At 37.7% G+C, this 21,601-nt stretch overlaps 1 protein-coding gene across 12 annotated transcripts in view; it reads left to right on the top strand.

The window, feature by feature from the left end:
* Positions 1-21,601, top strand: part of FILIP1 (filamin A interacting protein 1) — a 396,243-nt gene that overhangs the window by 345,633 nt on the left and 29,009 nt on the right. The gene's annotated exons all lie outside the window — the stretch shown is intronic.

Raw genomic sequence — 21,601 nt, 5'->3', positions numbered from 1 at the left:
GGAGGGCTGGGTACTCTTGGGGAAGGGCCTTTTTACACTGTCCAAAATGTACACTGTTACCCTACCTCCCAGTCTTCCCCAAGGAGACATGCAGCTTTTTACCAGGGTGACTGTGCATCAGGGAAAAGGAAATGATCACATATTTTGGGGATTATTAGACACTAACTAAGAAGTGACACAAATTCCAGGAGACCCAAAACACTCTGGTCCACCAATCAGAAAAGGGCCTATGGAGGTCAGGTAATCAATGGTGTTTTAGTTCAGGTCGATCTCACAGTGGGTCCAGTGGGTTCTTAGACCCATTCTGTGGTCATTTCCCTGGTTCCAGAATGCATAATTGGAATCAACATACTCAGCAACTGGCAGAATCCCCATTTTTGTTCTCTGACTTACAGAATGAGGACTATTATGGTAGGAAAGGCCATGTGGAAGCCAATAGAACTACCCCTACCTAGCAAAATAGTGAATCAGAATCCTGGAGGGATTGCAGAGATTAGTGCCACTCTTAAGAACTGAAGGATGCAGGGATGGTGATTCCCACCACATCCCCATTCAATGCTCTCATTTGACATGTGCAGAAAACAGATGGGTCTTGGAGGATGACAGTGGATTATCATAAACTTAACCAGGTGGTAACTTCAATTGCATCTGCTGTTCCTGATGTGGCATCATCGCTTCAGCAAATCAACCATCGCCTGGTAACTGGTATGCAGCTATTGATCTTGTAAATGCTTTTTTCTCAACACCTGTCAGTAAAGACCACTAGAAAGAGTTTGCATTCAACTAGCAAGGCCAGCGATATGCCTTCACTGACCTGCCTCAGGGTTATATCAACTCTCCAGCCTTATATCACAATCTTGTCTGCAAGGAACTTGATCATTTCTCCCTTCCACAAGACATCACATTGGTACATAATATTGATGATGTCATGTTGATTGGAACTAGTGAACAAGAAATAGCAACTGCTCTGGATTTTTTTTTTTTTTTTTTTTTTTTTTTTTTTAAAGACAGAGAAGGAAGGAAGGATGGAAGGAAGGAAGGGAGGAAGAAAGGGAAACATCTTTAAACATTTTCTTATTTTATTATATTTTGTTTGTTTGTTTGTTTTTTACATGGGCTGGGGCCGGGAATCGAACCGGGGTCCTCCGGCATAGCAGGCAAGCACTCTTGCCCGCTGAGCCGCCGCGGCCCGCCCTGCTCTGGATTTTTTTGTAAGGCATTTGTGTGTCAGAGAATGGGAAAGAAATCCAACAAAAATACACAGGTCTTCCAATTCAGTGAAATTTCTAGGTGTCCAGTGGTGTGGGATATGTTGAGATATCCCTCCTAAGGTGAAGGATAAACTGTTGCATCTGGCCAATGACCAAAAAAGAAGCACAACACCTAGTTGGGCTGTTTGGATTTTGGAGACAACATATTCCTCATTTCGGTGTACTACTCTGGCCTATTTACTGAGTAACCAGAAAAGCTGCTAGTTTTAAGTGGGGGCCAGAAGAAGAGGAGGCTTTGTGATAAGTACAGGCTGCTGGGCAAGCTTCTCTGCCACTTGGGCCATATGATCCAGCAGATCCAATGGTGCTGGAAGTGTCAGTGGCAAATAGGGATGCTGGTTGGAGCCTTTGGCAGGCCCCTATAGGAGAATCATAATGCAGACCCTTAGGATTTTTTAACAAAGTCTTACCATCTGCTCTACTCTTCTTTTGAGAAACAGCTTTTAGCCTATTACTGGGCCTCAGTAGAGACTGAAAATGTAATCAAGGGCCATGAAGTTACTATTGTGAGCTGGGTGTTGTCTGACCCACCAGACCACAAAGCTGGGCATATACAGTAGCACTCCATAAAATGGTAATGGTACATAAGAGATAGCTTGAGCAGGTCCTGAAAACATCAGTAAGTTCCATGAGGAAGTGGCCCAACAGTTCCCACTCCTGCCACATTATCTTCTTTTTCTCAGATCAGAGCTATGGCTTCTTGGGGAGTTCCTTATAGCCAGTTGACTGAGGAAGAAAAAACTCAGGTCTGGTTTATAGGTGGTTCTGCACAATATGCAGGGACCACCTGGAAGTGCACAGCTACAGCACTACAACTCCTTTCTGGGATGTCCTTAACAGACTTTGGTGAGGGGAAATTTTCCCAGTAGGCAGAACTTTGAGCATGCACCTGGTTGTTCATTTTGCTTGGAAGAACAACTGGCCAGAAGTGCATTTGTATACTGATTCACGGGCTGTTGCTAATGTTTTAGCAGGGACTTGTAAGAAGCATGATGGAAAATTGGTGACAAAGAGGCTGGGGAAGTGGTATGCGGATAGACCTTTCTGAGTGGGCAAAAAATATGAAGGTATTTGTGCGCTATGTGAATGCTCACAGAGGTTGACTTCAGCAGAGGAAGGTTTTAATTATCAAGTGGATAAGATGAACTGTTCTGTGGATATAAATCACCCTCTTTCCTCAGCCACTCCTGCCGTTGCCCAACGGGGTCATGAACAAAGTGGGTATGGTGGTAGAGATGGAGGTTATTCCTGGGCTCAGCAACATGAACTTCCAGTCCCAAGGTTGACCTGGCTATGGCCACTGCTGAGTGCCCAATCTGCCAGCAGCAGAGACCCATACTCAGTCCCCAATAGCGCACTATTCCCAGAGGTGACCAGCCAGCTACATGGTGGCAGGATGATTACATTGGACCACTTTCACCATGGAGGGGGCAGCAATTTGTTCTAACTGGAATAGACAGATACTCCAGAAATGGGTTTGCCCTTCCTGCACACAATGCTTCCACAAAAACTACCATCCATGGACATACGGAATGCCTTATCCACCATAATGGTATTCCACACGATATTGCTCTGATCAAGGAACCCACATCATAGCAAATGAAGTGCGGGAATGGACACATGCCCTTGGAATTCTCTGGTCTTATCATGTTCTGCATCATCCAGAAGCAGTTGGATTCGATAGATTGGTGGAATGGCCTTTTTTTTTTCAATTTTCAAAGCACTCTTCAACAGTAGTTACAGCCAAATCCCAGAGTTTGTCATGAGCTACCATTCCATCGTCTCAGATTTTTTTCCGTTTAGCTGCTCCAGAACGTTGGAGGCTAGAAGGAATATATATATTTTTATTATCACAATTAACTTTTTTGTGAAAAATAATGTATATACAAAACAATAAATTTCAAAGCACAACACAGCAATTAATTATAGAACAGATTTCAGAGTTTGGTATGGGTTACAATTCTACAATTTTAGGTTTTTACTTCTAAATGCTCTAAGATACTGGGGACTAAAAAATATATCAATATAATGATTCAGCAATCATTCTTATTTGTTAAACCCTACCTTCTCTGTATAACTCCATCACCTTTGATCTTTCTCCCTACCTCTTTAGAGGTATTTGTGTTAAGCCCATTCTAAATTTTTCATGTTGGAAGGGGCTGTCAATAATACGGGATCGGGGGATGGAACAATTTAATGTTCTGGAGAGGCTGGCCCCTCTTGGTTTCAGGACTTATCTGGTCTAGGGACCCATCTGGAGGTTGTAGTTTCCTGGAAACTTACCCTTGCACATGGAACCTTTGTAGAATCTTACATTAAAATGCCCTATGTGTTCTTTAGGATTGACTGGAATTGTTATAGTTGGAGTTTGGCAAGTTATGATAGGTAGCAATGTCTAACTGAAGCATGTGTTAGAGTGACCTCTAGAGGAACCATTTGACTCTATTTGAACTCTCTCAGCCACTGATACCTTATTTTTTACACTTCTTTTCACCCTTTTGGTCAGGATGGCATCGTTGATCCCATGGTGCCAGGGTCAGACTTACCCCTGGGAGTAATCTCCCATGCCACCAGGGAGACTTTCATCCTTGGATGTCATGTCTCACAGAGGGGGTTGGGCAATGATTTCACTTGCAGAGTTGGGCTCAGAGAGAGTGAGGTCACATATGAGCAACAAAAGAGGTCCTCCAGAAGTAACTCTTAGGCATGCCTAGAGGTAGGCTGAGCCTCTCTGCTATATTCATAAGCTTCACAAGAGTAAGCCTCAAGATCTAGGGTTTTTGATTTGGGTGTTCCTAATGTTTGACATAGTAAAAAATATGAGTTTCCCTGGTGGTAAAGTTTAATAGTTCCATATTTTTTCTCCCATCCCTTAAGGGACTTTGCTAATATCTTTTGATTATCTGCTTAATATATTCTAGGATGTATCCAGGCATTACTTTAAGCTATATAGGATTAAAGACCCTCATTCTTATTCTGGGCTCCCTGTGTTTAGATAGTTTAATGAGCTATCCAGACAAGTTGAGTTAGAGTATGTGCTACAGAAAATTTATTTTCTGGACAAAATAAACCTTTCTTTCTTTGGTCTCAAAGTGTAGATGAAGTTCTAAAATATAAACAATGTCTTCCTTATTTGTGTGTTCTGAATTACCTTAATCTCAACCTGATCGGCTTTGTTCCTATCTCTGAATACTAGGTTATACATATATAAAACAGCCTCTCAAAATCCTGAAATAATAATTGCCATCTAGACTAAATGTGACTGCTATGAGACATACAATCTATGCCCCTGTTTTCTTATAAGCATTTTTAAAGGAGACCGTATGATAATTGCCCTTTTGTTTATGGCTTATTTTGCCTTACCAGATGTCCCACAGGTTCATTCACAATGCTTCATGCCTCACAACTTCATGGGGTGGCCTTTTAAAGAACCAATTATGGTGCCAACTAGATGGCAAAACCCTGCAAAGCTGGGACAGCTTTCAGGAGGCTTTGTATGCTCTGAATCAGTGTCCATTCTATAGTGCTGTTCACCCATAGCCAGGATTCACTGGCCCAGGAATCCCAGAAATGGGAATTGTACCACTCACTATCACCCCTAGTGATCCACTAGAAAAATTTTTTCTTCCTGTCCCTGAAACCTTTAGCTCTACTGTTCTGCAGGCCTTAGTTCCTAAAGGAGGAATACTCCTACCAGGAGACACAACAATGATTCCATTCAACTGGAAGTTAAGACTGCCACCTGGCCACTTTGGGCTTCTCATGCCACTGAATGAACAGGCATGAAAGAGCATTACTGTACTGTCTGGGGTGATTGATCCTGACTGTTAAGGGGAAATAGAATTGCAACTACATAATGGAGGTAAAGAAGAGTTTTCTTGGAATATAGTAAATCCCCTAGGAGATCCCCTAGGGCGGCTCTGAGTACTACCATGACCTGTGTTTAAAGTCAATGGAAAACTGCAATGATCTAATCCAAGCAGGAATACCAATGGCCCAGAAATTTCAAGAATGAAGGTTTGGGTCACCTCACCTAGCAAAGAACCATGGCCAGCTGAAGTGCTTGCTGAGAGTAAAGGGATCATGGAATGGGTAGTAGAAGAAGGTAGTGATAAATATGGACCATGACCACATGACCAGTTACAGAAATGAGGACTGTGATGGTATGACTGTTTCTTCCCTATTTGGCTAAGAGTATGTTTGCATTTGTACATAAGCAAATATCTCATTTTCCCCTTATCATATGACATATTTTATATTGTTCATGTTATAATATTTAAATTATAGGATACTAAGTTAAGAATGCATGTTACCTAAGGGCCTGAACTCTATTCTGGAGAGATGTGATATGTTTCTGGTTGTATGCAAAAGAATTGAATATTGTTAGGTGAAATATATGTCTATTATTGTGTTCTACTTAGAAATTAAGCATGTTTCATGTGATGTGTATAGCTGCCAAATTGACAACGGCTAGACTGTAATGCTTAGGTTTTGGTGTCAACTTGGCCAGGTGATATGCCCAGTAGTCTGGTCAGGCAAGCAAGCACTGGCCTTGACTGTTTCTGCAAGGATATTTCATGGCTGGTTGATAAATCGGAAGGCTGGTTTATTAAATCTTCAGTCATTTGATTACAGCTGTGGGTGATTACATCTGAGATCAACTAAGGGTGTGCCACCCTCAGATGAGTTAATCCAATCAGTTGAATACTATTAAAGAAGAAACACTGCTTCTTCAGCCAGCAAGCCTCTCCTATGGCGTTTATCAAGATGCTTCATTGGAGCTGCTAGCTTCACAAACATTACCATGGTTGTGTGAGACACCATTATAAACCTCATATTTACTGATATCTCCTTTTGGCCCTATTTCTCCAGAGACCCTGACTAATACACTGCATACAAGTTTTAGGAACAGATGTCTCAGAGTCTAAATCCTAGCAATAACATATAACAATAGCAAAATGTCTAGATTTCAACAAAAGATTACAGAACATAAAAAGAAACAGAAGTGATAGCCCAGGCAAAAGAGAATATTAAACCATTAGAAATCATCAATGAGGGTGTAACTGTTAATTCTAAATTCTGAGATACTGAGGTGTTTGTATATAATATGTTCTTTCCCAGAAACTTTGGATATTTACATGACACCTGAGACTTAGAGTCAGAGCCCTTAAGCTATCAAAGTCAGCAGTACCCCATACAGGAGCTGTTTAAAAAGTTAAAAGAGTGATCAGACATTGAGTAGAGATATAAATGAAGCTGATCTGGATAGGACTACTATATATCAGAAGAGTGGGTAAAGGGCGATATTGTCCATATCTTAAAACTTCAATTTCTGTGTGAGGCTAAAAGGAGAGATGCTTATTTGGTGTAAAATCTATATTTTGGTTAGTGCATTTCCTAATTTAGCTTGTATGGTCAATTTAGTTGAACATCATAAGTATGGGGAAATCTTGAATACAGCGTGAGATTTTGTTGGTTTGTCCAGGTTAGTGTGATGCCTCGATAAATCCCAAAGCGATTTGGTCAGTGAATAAAGAAGTATTTGCAAAGTCCCCTTAGGGGAATTGGGAGACAGAGGGAGAGATTCAACTTTCCTACTTGAAGAATTTCTGATACTCTTGCAAGCAGTGGGAACAACCAAATCAGTAGGCTGAGCCCTTGATTTTTGGATTCGTGCCTATGAAACTTATTCCTACATGGAAAGGCTAAGCCTACTTAAAATTAAGCCTAGGAGTCATACCCAGAGCACTCTTTTGTGGCTCAGAAGTGGCCTCTCTAAGCCAATATGGCAAGTGAACCCATTACCCTCCCCCACTATGTGGGCCATGACTCCCAGGGGTGAGTAAATCTCCCTGGCAACATGGGACAGAAATTCCAGAATGAGCTGGGACCCAGTATCAAGGGATTGAGAAAACTTTGACCAAAAGGGGGAAAAGAGAAATGAGAAAATTAAAGTGTCAATGGCTGAGAGATTTCAAACACAGTCAAGAGGTTATCCTAAAGGTTATTCTTATGCATTATATGGATATCCTTTTCAGTTCATGGTGTATTTGAGTGATTAAAGAAAGTTCCAAAACTGGAGAGCTGTATTCCAGTAGCCTTCTTTCTTGAAGATGATTGTATAATGATATAGCTTTTATAATGTGACTGTATGATTGTAAAAACCTTGTGTCTGATGCTTCCTTTATCTAGGGTATGGACAGATGCGTGAAAAATATGGATTAAAAAACCAAACAAATAAGGGAAAAAGGTTAAAATAAATTAGATACATGAAAATACTAGGTCAGTGAGAGGGAGGGTTTAGAGGTATGATATGTATGAGTTTTTTTCTTTTTTCTTTTTATTTCTTTTTCTGGAGTGATACGTATGTTCTAAAAAATGATCGTGGTGATAGATACATAACTATGTGATGATATTGTGAGCCACTGATTGTACACCGTGTATGGAGTATTTGTATGCTAAGTATGCTTGTGTTTGTATGTTGTTTTATCAATAAAAGAATAAATAATAAATCATCAACAAGGAGGACCAGATTTGGGACATATCAGACAAAGCATTTTTGTGGGTGAGTGCATGGTCTGGGAATCGAATCTGGGTCTCCACATGACAGGCAGGCTTTCTAACCACTTAACTACCCATGCACCCTCCCAGACAAAGCATTTTTTAAAATGGTCCTAAATATGCTCAAAGAACTAAAGGAAAACATGGAAAAGGAATGAAAGGAAATTGGGAAAATGATAGATAAACACAAGGAGAATATCAATAAACAGATAGAAATTAAGAGAGGAAAACAAACTGAGATGAAGACCACAGTAAGAGAAATTTTAAATTCCCTAGAGGAGTTCAGTTGGCACTGATAGAAAGAATCAGAGAACTTGAAGATAAGACAATTGAAATCACCTAGTCTGAGAAGGAAAAAAAGAAAATATTGAAGAAAAGTGAATAGAACCTGTGTGACACCATGAAGCATACCAATATATGTATTGTGGTAGTTTCAGAAGTAGAAGAGAGAGAGAGGAGCAGTGGGGCTATTCAAAGAAATAATGGCTAAAACTTCCTAATTTTAGTGAGATACATGACTATATACATCCAAGATGCTCAACAAATATGAAACAGAATAAATACAAATAGACCCCACTGAACCATATTAGGTGTCAGTTTCTCACTTGAATTCATGGAGGCAAGAATGCAGTGGGAAGACATATTTAAAGTGCTGAAAGGAAAAATTGCAGACCATGAATTCTGTATCCAGATAAACTGGCTTTCAAAAAATGAAGGAGGAATTAAGACGTTCCCAGATAAACAAGAGCTGCCCTATAAGAAATGCTAAAGGGTGTTTTACAGGTTGAAAGGAAAGGACACTAGACAATTGACTGACGCTACATGAATAAAGATCTCCAGTAAAGATATTAACATCAGTAGTATTGTATTTTTGATTTGTAACTCCACTCTTTACTTCCTATAGGATTTAAAAGGCAAATGCATAAAATGTAATGATGAATTAGTGGTTTTGGACGAGTAATGTACAAGTATGTAATCTGTGACAAGAACTACTGAAAAGTGGAGGTATGGAGGGGTATAAGAACATGGTTGTGCATATTTTTGAAGTAAAGTTGGTATCAAAGCAAATGAGATTGTTATAGATTAAGGATGTTCAATTAAGCTCCATGATAACTACTGGGAAAATAGTGGAGAGTATGCAAGTTCATAGAGACAGAAGGTAAGTACAGAATCCAAGGACAAGGGGCAGAGGAAATGGAGAGTTAAGTCTTAATGGGTGTAAGGTTTCTATCTGGGAAGATAGGAAAGTTTTAGTAATAGAAGGTGATAAGGTTCTGCAAAATTGTGAATGTGATTAAGTTCATTGACTGTTGTGCTTGGGAGTGACTGAGAAGGGAAATTTATATTATATATATATTCCCCAAATTAAAAAAAAAAAAAAGAAAAGGCAATTAAAGAAACAATGGCAATTAAATGCAATATGGATCCTGGATGGGACTTAGCAAGGGAGGAGAAAAGGCTTGAAGCAACATTACTGGAATACATGAAAAAATTAGAAGATAGATTGTAAGCTTTATATCAGTGCTAAATTCCTTAAACTTGATCACTGTTCTTAAGGTGGTTATATAAGTGAATATCCTTGTTCTTAGGAAATGTATGTGGCAGTACTAAAGTGTGCAAGGAGCATGATGTATATAACCAACACTCAAGTGTTCAAAAAATGTATTGATAAATAGAGAGACAGAACGATACAGCAAATGTAGCAAAATATTGGTGGATCTGAGTATTAGGAGTGGGGGGCTATGCTGGAGTTTTCTGTGTGGGGTTTTTATTATTTTTAACTGTCCTATAAGTTTGAGAGTATTGCACAACGTATGTTAAAAGCACAAACAAATAAAAAATAAAGTGAACTTTCTCAAAAAAAATGATATCCTTATTATATTGCTGAAAAAACTGAAGCGGGAGCAGTTTTGAAACTCACCCATGGTCATGTATCAAGTTGTGTAACTAAGTGTTAGCTCTTTGTGTTAGTAAGCGTTAAGAATTAACAAATGATTATGATTACTGAATCAAAATACAGATGTTTTTCTTACTTTCTAGTATATTATAAAATAACCATAAGGAAATACCTGAAATTGCCGAATTTAATTTAAATTCAGTAAATCAGCTGCCTTGATCTTTGATAATGATTATATAACTATATAACATTTATCTTGTGATTGTGAAAACCTAGTTACTGGCCCCATTTGTACTCACTTCCACCCCCACCCCTGCTTTATCCGGTTTTATAATTTAGAGTCTTAGGATCACAAAGACAGCCCCTAATGTTTATTAATGAAGGAATTTGAGTCAGCCCAGAACAAACACTCCCCAATTCCTAAACTATCTTACTAGACATAACTAGATCTATCCAAAATTGACCTGCCTGATATGCACAGTAGCTTAAACTTTAACCTATATGGGACCTATACCTCATCATAATACTAAAAATCGCCCATCATCAAATTAAGGCTGCCATTTTCTCACGTGTTTCTCAAGTATGTAATCAATTTTGCACATGCTGAATAATTAAATCACCTTTAACATCATCTTCTTGAGCCGTAATACCCATTATCCTAAAGCCTGCCTATCTTTTGGTACTATAAAACTATCACAGCTACTGCAGTTTAGGGAGACAGATTTTAGGGCCAATAGGCCATGTGATCCCCTGCTTCACACATAGCAATAAATTCTTTCTCTCTGAAACCCCAATGTCTAGTAATTGGTCATTTGAGCACATCGAGCAGAAAACCTCTGCTTTGGATCAGTACCAATTGCACAACCAAAATCAATCAGCTTTGTGGATTGCTAATACTCTTCTTCTCCTCTACAGTAGTGCAGCCTCACATACACCAGGGGGGAGCAGCAACTTCTTTTCTTCTTGAATTTGTTTCCCCCATCTATATTAAAATAGCTGAAAAAAAACAAAAACCACTAATTGTTGAGTATCTGTAATTTTATCTTATCGGTGAATGCTACTTGTAACCTTTCCCAAAATAATTCAGTAATAAAAACATATTCATTTAGTATTGCAACCTTGGAGCATGCACTAATTATACTAAGTTCTTGCTAATAAGACATTAGACATGTTCTAAAAGTAAGAGTTGTGAATGAGTAAGAATAAAGGAAAGCAATTTTATCTAATTTGTTTTTTCTTATTATTATATTCTATGTCAAAACATAATGGCTCATATTTACAAAATATAAACATATCTGAGAATTTTGAAATGCTCTGCAGATATTTAATTCTATTAACCTGAAAAGTTAATTCAGCTAATTTATCTGGTATTACGTTTTTATTCTGGTATTAAAATGAAACTCCTTAACTCAGTAATGTATGTATTCTGTGCATTTAGGTTAAAAAATTATACTAGACCTTTTTAAGTTTTCTAGTGGCTCTTTTACTGAATTACTCAGAAAGGAAGGAAGAAAGGAAAAAGAGAAAAAAAGGAAGGGAACACGTTTAAAAAAGGAGAGGAAAAGACATAAAAGAAAAAAGGGAGAAAACTATTGTGAAGGGAATGGAAGACTGATAACATTTGTGTGAATGATGATAGAGACACTCATTAAAATTTGACTGAATTTTCAACAACTTTTGTTTGTCCATATGAGTAGCACAATTTTATCATTTAAAAACACTTGTAAAGAAAGGAGTAAATTAAGGTTAAAAAAAATTGTTAAAGAATATTACCTTTAAACTGAAAGACACTTAGTATTCTTTAGCCCACACCATAGGGTTTTCATTTAGACACCTGTAAATTTACCCGTACTTTGGATGAAATGTGAATCCTCTGCTGCTGGCTGAGTCACAAATGAGGCTCTAGTGGGATTCCTATTTAAATTCAGCATTGTATAGAGTTTAGCTAATTTGAAAAATCAGGAGTGAAACCCATTTGACGTTTTATTCATATCTTTTCTTTATCTCATTCCCTCCTCCCCAACTTCACCCCCGCTCCAAGTCTTTTCTTCAGTGTTGAACATAATTCCTGTTGACTTGCTGTGTTTAAGAGCTGCCTTCCCTTCCAGTCCCGAGCAGCTCCACCCCTTCTCACAGACGAAAGTAAATCTGCACAATAATGAGCCATATAAGGGAGGAATGACATCATCAGTTAGGGGTCCCAAGCTGTTTTGCACAACATCCACCTTTCATTGTTCTGATGACATGCCTGGAATGTGTCGGTTAATTCCCTGTGGAGTAAAGGGGCTGAGCAGGGCCTGCTGCTGTTGAACAAACTTCAGTACCCCTATATAAAAAACAAAAACAAAAACTACTATGCTTCCTAATTATAAGGTAAGGAAGTCAAGATCTGTTTTGATTTAAACAATGTTAATTACTCTAGTCCATGTGCATTTCAGTTGTGAATAGGCTTACTTGGCAGTGAACTCATTTCTAAGTGTTATTGCAAAGGGCATCTTGGAAGGTGGCTCTGCACATTTGTGGAGCCCTGACTGATCTGACAAGGGCTATAAGAACTGGACAACTTTTCAGCTTGCAGCCACAGGCTTAACTGAGCATGGGGGTGACATACCTTGGAAATGACCAGTTTATCATGACTTTCCTTGATACCTCACAATCTTTGATTGCCAGTGGCCAAGATGCAGCTTGTTGTGGTATGAAGAACACTCCTGTTTTTCTGTGGAGGGGAAATGTAATCTCATCCTACAGAAACTTTGGGGAACTTGTATCAGAACTGAAAATTTTTTCTCTCCATCAGTCCTACTGATGTGTCCTGAAGTCTTTTAATAGACAGCCTTTCCATGTCCTGCAGCTGGTAACTGTATCTTCTTATTTTTATTTCTTGATGAGCAGAAAACTAATTTAAGATAAAATATTTTCAGTGTTTTTGTTGTTGCTGTTGTTGTTATGTGGATTTTCTGCAGATCCTCTCTAAGCATAAGTGTAGAAGGCTTGTAAAAGTTGGCAATGCATAGAATGCCTAGTGAGGCTGAGAAAGCCCTGTTTGTTCTGAAACAGTGTGGCAAAGATAGCCAGAACAATAAAGCAAATAGGTTTCAAAGTGGGAATGGATTTAAGTTTGGACAATGTTAAATAATTGTGTAAAAATTTCAACTTTAGTAATTTTTCAAAATGTCACAAAACATTATCTGAGTTCAATAGAGGCTATCAAAATGAAAAACTTGTATTTAATACTCAGTAGGCAAGAGGATACTGGAAATCATTCACAAAAGAACTTCTATTGGCCAAAATCAAATTTTTATACCATGATTTCAGATTCACATGACCCATTTCATAGAAATTTGAACACAAGGGCAGATGTTATGGTTTTCATTTGTCTAGATTTAATTTTATGTGTTACACTGATTGGTAATAACATTTTGTCTCTGTGTTTAAAGTGATGAAAAGTTTAAATCACTGTGATAAAAATCTTGGGTTCACCACAGCAATCTCCCCACATTCTTAATTCCATGTGACTGAATGAACTTCTGTTTACTTGTAAAACTAAATATACTTTCTATAACAGAAGGGTGCTCACATTTCTATTTCTCAAGATTGACAATAGTCAGAATCCATACAAAATTAATACTCTGGGACTTCTTATTTTTGCATCACCTTTAAAATTGTTATAAAACTGAACAAAATAATTAATAGATAAACATTTTTTAAAAGCACAATTAAAAAATATTTAGTACAATTTCACATAAGCTTATATTTAAACATTTTAAAAAGACCTTTAGATACAATATGAATAAAATTCTATTCACAATTTTAAAGAGAGAGAGGATTATTTTTCTAAGTAAATAAATGCATGGAAATGCACTACTATAAGTGTATTATATTTATAGTATATATTATTTTAAACAAATCTTATTTATGAAAATAGGTTTATCACCTGAGACAAATTAGATTAATAGTATCTTAATGAAAAGCTTTACAATAGCATATATTTTTATACTGTGAGCTTCTATAATGTATAAACTTAAAACCACAAAGCTTAAAATCATCACTATTGCCCAACACTCTATAAGTGCATGCTTGAGTAAAATAAACTATATTTGTACCTTTGTGGATTGCCTTCAACTTGTTTGAATAATCTCAGGATATCTGATTCCTGTTCCCAGCTGCTCCTCCCATGTCCAGTGTGATAGCAAATGCATCCCACTGTGGACAGGCCCCACTATTTAAGCATGTGGGAGGATACACTTACATTGTAATTTCAGGGACCTAGAGTCATACCTGCCTCATCAATATTTCCTCCCCATTCTCTGGCTTATAGAAATATTTGCAATTAGCTTATTTTCTGAGGGAGGGAGAGGTTTGTGAAAATGCACAGGTGTTACCTAAATGGAGCATCCAATAATTATGTGAGTTACATTCTTAGGAAAGGCCTCTATGGAATAAGGAGGGAAGGGGAAGGAAAGCTAAGAAGAGCCAAGGGCAACAAGTTCAGGTGACAAACTTCAGTAGTTAATGACTTTTCTTTAATGTATTCACCTGGCTGATTCTTTATAAACAACATAAAAGAGAAAGGATTGCCTCTGCTTTCCATTGTTTAAAAATATTTCATTTGACTAATCTGAGAGGGTGTCTGAAAAATGCTTTCACTCTTTTAGGGAATAAGTGACCACAATAAAAGCAATAAAAGGTAGATTGTTATGGGTTGAAACCACTTATCCATGAACACAAGGTAAATAATAGCATCTTCAAGTTTCAAGAATGAAATACCTTTCCCCCCCGCCCCAGTAGAAGCACCCACCCACCCCTGTCTCCTGCCTCCCTGTGGTCTTTGCAGAGTTTATTCCCATCAGAGGAAAAAGACACAAATTGACAGTAAGGTCCAATTTAACATTATTACTAATAATTTCTAATATTTAGTGAGTACTTGTAATAATTAGTGTAATTCTGACAAAAAGGCTGTGAATTAGTTACCATTATTATCGTGCTTTTACAGAGGAGGAAACAGGAGCAGAGATAAATCAAGAAACTCACCCAAGTTACTTAGGTGGCAGGACTGAACGCAAACCTAGGCAGACTGACTCTAGAGCATATACTCAACTACTAAACTGAGAATTAGCTTTGATGTGACAGTGTCATCAAAATGTTGATGAAAATTATTGGCTTGATTGAGTAAAATAGAGACTAGTTTTCTACATAAATTACTACATATGATTTCACACTTGGTTCTCCATTAGAAGTTACTCATTTTTGTCTCCTGAATATGCCCATTGAGCTTGTGGTACTGGTGGATTTTCTTTTTATTCAAATAGAAATTTTCTAGCTCTCAAGAGCCTCTGGTATAAAATGAGAAAAGTAAAGAGCTGGGCTTTAGGACTGCTAGGGTGGGATCCAGTGCAAGGTCCTTTCCTGCTGCCTAACCTTAGGGCCTATCTCAGGGAGAAAAGGAACAGCACTCTGCTGTCCCCTGTTCTTTCCTCAACTTCATTTTTGTCCTAGTTCCACTTTGGAACAACAGCCACGTATGTACCTGCCTATAAAGCTGTCCCTCATTCTTCCCTACTCCTCAACTGTTCCTTGACCCACCCTCAACTGCTACTGTGTCTCCTCTACTCTTCCCTTGGAATACCACTATTACCCAAGCTGCAAATCTGCCTTAGAGAAAGTGTGACATATAAAAAGTTGTGCACTGGGTGTAAGAGAAGAAAGTGATCCTGAAGCCTGAAATTCATCTACAAATTGTATGATCTGTTCAATAATATACCATTCAGATTACAATAAAAAAAAAAACCACACAAAAAACAGATGGCTTATTCAAATGGAGTAGTTTCAAAAAGTTACAAATGCATGGGTAGAGTATGGGGAAGCTAAAAAAGGATGGTGCAGTTCCTAGCACTAGTAGCATGAGGAGCTCTTGCCTATTACCACCCCTTCACTTGAAGGGGGTGGTGGTTACCAGAAGCCTTAAGAGTAACAGTATCTAGAGGAGAGGGCCACCCAACAGGGACTGTGGGATGGAGCAAATGTCCGAGGCTCAAGAGGGGATATGATGTCATTCTTCATCTGGATAGCCTTTGTGTATTCACTCATTGAACAAATATGTTCACTGTGCTAGAAGTGGTATGTTCCACAGGCCCTGCCCTCATGGAGCTTAAGTTTTTAGGGAAAAGGTGTGAAGACAGACAATATCTAAGTACACAAATAAATGATGAGATGATTTCAGATAATGAAAGTGCAACAAAGGAAATAAATAGGTTAATATGAGGGAGAGTGACTGGGAAAAATGTTTTCAATCAGGTGGTTAGAGAACCTCTCTCTGGGGGGAGGACATATAAACTGAAACCTGAAGGAAGAGAAAGAAGAACCCATAAGACTATACTGTATACTCATGCAGGGTGTAGCCTGCAAGGGCACTTGACCAAAGAAGGAATGGGGGCTGAAATCCAGCTCTCACTCAACTCAGGTACCCCAGTGTGGGGCGGTGCCACAGAGATGAAGGGGACCTGTATCTAATTCTCACAAAGGTGCTATATGGGCTGCAGCCCTGATTGCAGGGAAGAGTACTGGAATGACAGTTGCAAAAGCTCTGAGCAGCAACTTCCTCCATCCCATCGCCACCCTTGGGTGTCCCTTAGTAGCCTTTATTTAAAGTATAAGTGACACTTCTGAGAAACTATTTGTAATTGTGAATATACTAGACACCATGTTTTTGTTTTGTTTTTTCGTTCCTAGTACCTAATGCATTGTCTGACCATGGGGGGCATTCAACTGATCATTGTTGAATTATTGCATAAATTAATGAGTCATGCCTATGTTTCTGTATGAGACAGGGAGCTTAGTTCTAGGGTATATGATCAAAGAGCCCCCTTTCAAATGTGGGTCTTCTGATGGGCAGCAAACTGTCAGAAAATGAGTCATTTCTACAGTCCTCTTGAGTAAATGACAATTACTAGACTAACTTTTACTTATGACTAAGGGCTATTTACTAGTAACATTAAGCAATTTTTTTTAATATGATATTTACAAATTTAAATTGGCATTTATTAGATTTTCTGAAAATTAAGTCAATATTTTACAATGGAATCTGGCTTCCTTTAATATTGTAAATACTCATTAAGTGTGTATGTGCTCACCTTCTAGTAGGAAATCCCATAATCTTCAAGAAGAATAATTTGTTATCAGCAATGAATTTTTTCATGGCTTTTTGTTGTTACCATTCATGCACTTTAAAGACAAACTGGTTAAATTTCATAGTCAGTTTAGTTTGTTGTGGGTTGTTTTTCTAATCCACAGAGGGTTCGTGATGCATATCCTTGTTTTATCATTTTCAACAACTAGACATCAAGGCATGTCATCACTATGCTTATATTAAAGCAATTATTTATAATCCCCTCAAAATCTGATAAAGAGAAACATTTCATTTGTGATAAACTGTGTGTATGTATTCAAATTACTTGAATTATATTATCAAATTAAGTATAATAAAATTGCTATATATTTTTTTAAATTATAGGATATAGTTTTATCATATAATGTCATTTGTATAACATAAGATTCTTCTCTTAAGAAGCAAAAACATTTCATAACGGCTGTCAGCAAAACTGTTTATTTTTTTAACTTTTCTTTCAATTTTACCACCAAGTTCTTTTTCAGGATAGGAATGGGTGAGGCCTTCTGTTCCATTGAACTGGGACAAAGTTGAAAAGTTTGAGATTAGCTGCTCTAAAATAGCACTGGACTTCACAAGAAGGGAAAAGAAAAAGTGTGCAAGGGTCTTTGTGAACTCATTCCCATTACTAAGAAACACAAAACAAAAGCAATACTCAAAAGTTTGTGTCCTATTATGACGGATCCACCATGTCTTTATATATTAAAAAATGAATATCAAGCATTCAGCCAATCAGGGCTGGGACTTGGTAAAGCAAGTGAGACTCTCACCTTGGGTGCAAAATTTAAGAAGATACCAAAAAAACTCAGTAATCAAGATATATAATAAAAATTAAGGCCAAAAAAATCAAAGATTAACAAAATATCAAAATTTCAAAAGAGAGGAGGATCGGACTGCCTCCTTTGCATGATCCAACCTCCCCCACCTCACCCTAATCCCAGCCCTCCTCAGTAAATTGGAGATCATTAGATTAATCCCGGATAGTATTATTATAATAGTTATACTGTTTTGAGGAACTGAAGTGATTTATTAAAAAGTAAAACTTCTTTCTGGGTCATTTGGTAAAATCATGTCCCATCACGTTAGCAAGCTGCTTAGCTCTGTACTATGCCCTAGTTGGGAAAAAATGCATCTGTTATTAAAGACTTCAAACTGCATGCAAGTTTAATTCTTTTGACATTTATTCATCTTCATTACTATCAAGTGCTTGCTAGTTTTAACCTGCCTTTTCTCTTGAGAGACAAAAAAGTATACAGATGGGAGAGTTAAAGAAAAACAGAAATAAGGTGCTGAGAAGGAAAATTAGTATGAGCTGGCTGAGGTGCAAATGGAAATACCCTAGGATGACTTTTTAGAATTTTTATTTATTTATCTATTTTATGTGGACAGGCACTGGGAAATGAACCCGGGTCTCTGGCATGGCAGGCGGGAACTCTGCCTGCTGAGCCACTGTGGCCTGCCTCCTAGGATGACTTTTAAGGTGACATGGGGTCTGATAGATTAAGATGGTGGCAAGTGACAACATGTAAAAGAAACAAAGAGAGAACTGCTGCTTTGTGGCAAATGCTGAAAAATTTGGAGAAGTGGTAGAAGTTGGAGTGTCAAGAAATTTAGGAAAAAGGGACTGTGATATCTTAAACCGTTTTGCTTTCCAAGGTTGAGAAGTAAGAATGGATATAGTTAAGCATTAGAAACACAGTCTTTAGAAACACAGATTGACAACTTGTCCACAGAAGGTGTTTATCTCAAGAAAGGATAACCAGTAAAAGGCTTAAAAGTCTCCCACTCCTATCCCCCAGCCCCCAAAAAAGGTTGTCTTAAAATCTTAAGGAAAGATAAATCAACAAATATCTCTGAACAGAAGAGAAGGAGGAAGCGTTTATTAGCATAAATTTGACTAAGCATTAAATCAAGCCCAATGAGGGAGAAAAAGCAAAAGTCTATAAAAAACTTAATTTTAAAAACATGGAAAGGACTGAGAGACTCACCCACAATCACAGACAAAGATGAGAGACTGATGGCACAATAAGGTAAGTGAAAATATGTTCAGAGACCAAAGAGCTGATGGGGGTGGGCAGTGGGGGTGGAGGTGTAGGGAAGCTACGATAATAAAAGAGGAATAAAAAAACAACTTAATTATGGAAAACTTCAAACATTTATAAAAATAAAGAGAATAATATCATCAACCCTCACTTAGCTTCAGCAATTAAACAACTCATGGCCAGTCTGTTTCCATCCATTCTAACTCCTCAGGATTATTTTGATGAAAATCCCAGACATTATATCATATTATTCCTAAATATTTCACTATGTGTCTGAAAGATAAGGTCTCTCTAAAATAACATTATTACAAAACTATTACCACATCTAATATTTAACAATAATTCCTTAACATCATTATCTACTAGTTAGTCCATTTTTCCAATTGTCTCACTTTTAAAACTAATTTGAATCAGGATCCAAGATCCACAGATTACAATTGGTTATGTCTGCTAAAATATATTTTAATCTATAGTTTCCTTTCCCCCATTCTTTTTTCATCTTGCAATTTATTTATGTATGAAACTAGATTTTTATCTCGTGTAGTTTCCTACATCTTGGATTTTTCTGATTACATCATCACAATGCTGTTTAATATTTTTCTCACCCCTGTATTTCCTGTAAACTAGTAATTAGTTATAGGTGCTTATTCTGATTCTGGTTCAACTTTTTGGTAAGAATATTTCATGGGTGGAGGTATATACATATGCATACAACATTTGGTTGTCTCTCTTTTTGAGAGACACTGATAAGCATTGTCTATAACTGTTATTGCATTGGAGACTGCAAAAAGGTAATTTTCTATAGTTATTTATCAGTGGTGGCATTCTATCATTATTTCTTTATTAACTGAACTATTTCTGTTAAAGAGAAATAAAGAGCTTTTAAGTGGGAACATGCTAGTATCTCACAGCTATATTTTTTTAAAGATTAAAATGTTGATCCTGCTCTATTTCCTGTGTTGACTTTCCTGTTTCTTCTTTCATAATCAATATCTTAAGTGATAGTCTTGATTATTTGTCTCCATTTTTACTTCTTGGTTTTTCCTCAGCTTAACTTTAATCTGTATTTTATTTCCTAACTCCACTAAGCTTACTCATAAGAGAGTTACTGATGATTATGATACTGACATATCCAATGGAAAAGTTTTGTTTTGATTTTTTTTATTTATATAAAACAATGGATATTTTTCTGCTTAACATTTACTTGATCTCTCCAGAGCATTTAGTACTGTTGACCACTCCCTGTTCCTTAAACTATCTGCCCTCTTGGCTTTTATGAATTCTACTGTTTCCTGATTTTCCTCCTCTCTCTCTGGCTATTCCTGCTCAGGCTCTGGTATTATGTTCGTCTATCTTTTCTCGTCTCTTAAATGTCAGAGTGCTTTTTCTGCCCTAACTCCTCCTCTTCTCTTGTGCCTACACATCCTTTACTTATCTAATCCCCTCTTAAGGCTTCAGATTGTACCAACCACTGGAGACACCCAATCTGTGTCTCTGGCCTAGATTCTTCTCCCCACTCCAAGCTTACCAACAAGCATTTAACTTGTAGGTTCTCAGGAACCTCAAAAGCAACATGCCTTTTTTGGAACATCATCATTTTCCCCTCCAAAATTGTTTCTCCTCTTGCATTCCCTTATTTGGAAGAAGCACTAACATCAAACTAATAATCCTGGCCAGTAGCTGGAGAATCCGTCTAAATTTCTCCCTCTCTGTTTTCACCCAATCTATCACCAAATCCCAAAAATCACCCTATGCACAACCCTTCTCTTTCTCAGTGACATGATATTAGTTTAGACCCCATTGTGTTTCTCCCTTTCAGCTTTTGTACCTTCCAAGCTGATCTTTGGCTTTCTAGATACTTCTCCAAAGCATCCTCCACACAGCTGTTGAATTTCCTCACATTCTGAATCCACAGTTCAGAATCATCCTTTTAGCACATGGAGTACTTTGTTCTGCTTGGCCCTCCTTTCTAGACTCATTTCTTCCCACTGCCCACAGATGCCTTTCATTTCGGTTGAGCTACCTACAGTGCCTGGAAGATGTCTCCTGTTTCCTAACTCTGTATTTTCACTTGCTGTTTCCACTAGGCTCCTATTTTAAGGCTTTACAGGCCACATATGGTCTCTGCTGCATATTCTTGTTTGTTATTTTTTAAATGTAAGAAAACCAGTTTTAGCTCATGGGCTGAACAAATACAGGCCTGGATCCAGATTTGGCCCACAGGCCATAGCTTGCTGACTTCTGGTCTAGAGGGCCCCTTCCTTGCCTCCTCCACTTACCTCACTCTTATTTAGTCCTCATGATTCAGGTTAAGAGTCACTACCTCTTGGAAGACTTCCTGATTGCCTTTCCCTAGTGTGGCTGATCTGTCCTTCCTCTGCAATCCCTCAGCTTTCTGTGCATATCTTTTTCCTGATATTATAATTGTTGGTTTAATTGTCTGACCCAGTATTAGAAAGTAAATACCTTAGGGGTAAAACTATGTCTTGTTTTTCTCCATATGCCTAACAGTGTGCCCAGCACATAGTAAGTAAATGTTTAGTAAATGATTGTTAAGTAAGTAAAAGGATAGGTGCTCTACTTAGTGCTACTAGTAATAGCAGAAGCTGAGTGTGTTCTATGGGTAAGTACTTTACACATATCATTTCATTCAGTCCTCTCAACA

The sequence above is a fragment of the Tamandua tetradactyla genome, chromosome 5 (assembly GCF_023851605.1).
Source record: "Tamandua tetradactyla isolate mTamTet1 chromosome 5, mTamTet1.pri, whole genome shotgun sequence".
NCBI classification, from domain to species: domain Eukaryota; kingdom Metazoa; phylum Chordata; class Mammalia; order Pilosa; family Myrmecophagidae; genus Tamandua; species Tamandua tetradactyla.
The sequence above is the reverse complement of the archived record's forward strand: the minus strand, read 5'-3'. Positions and strand labels throughout refer to the sequence as shown.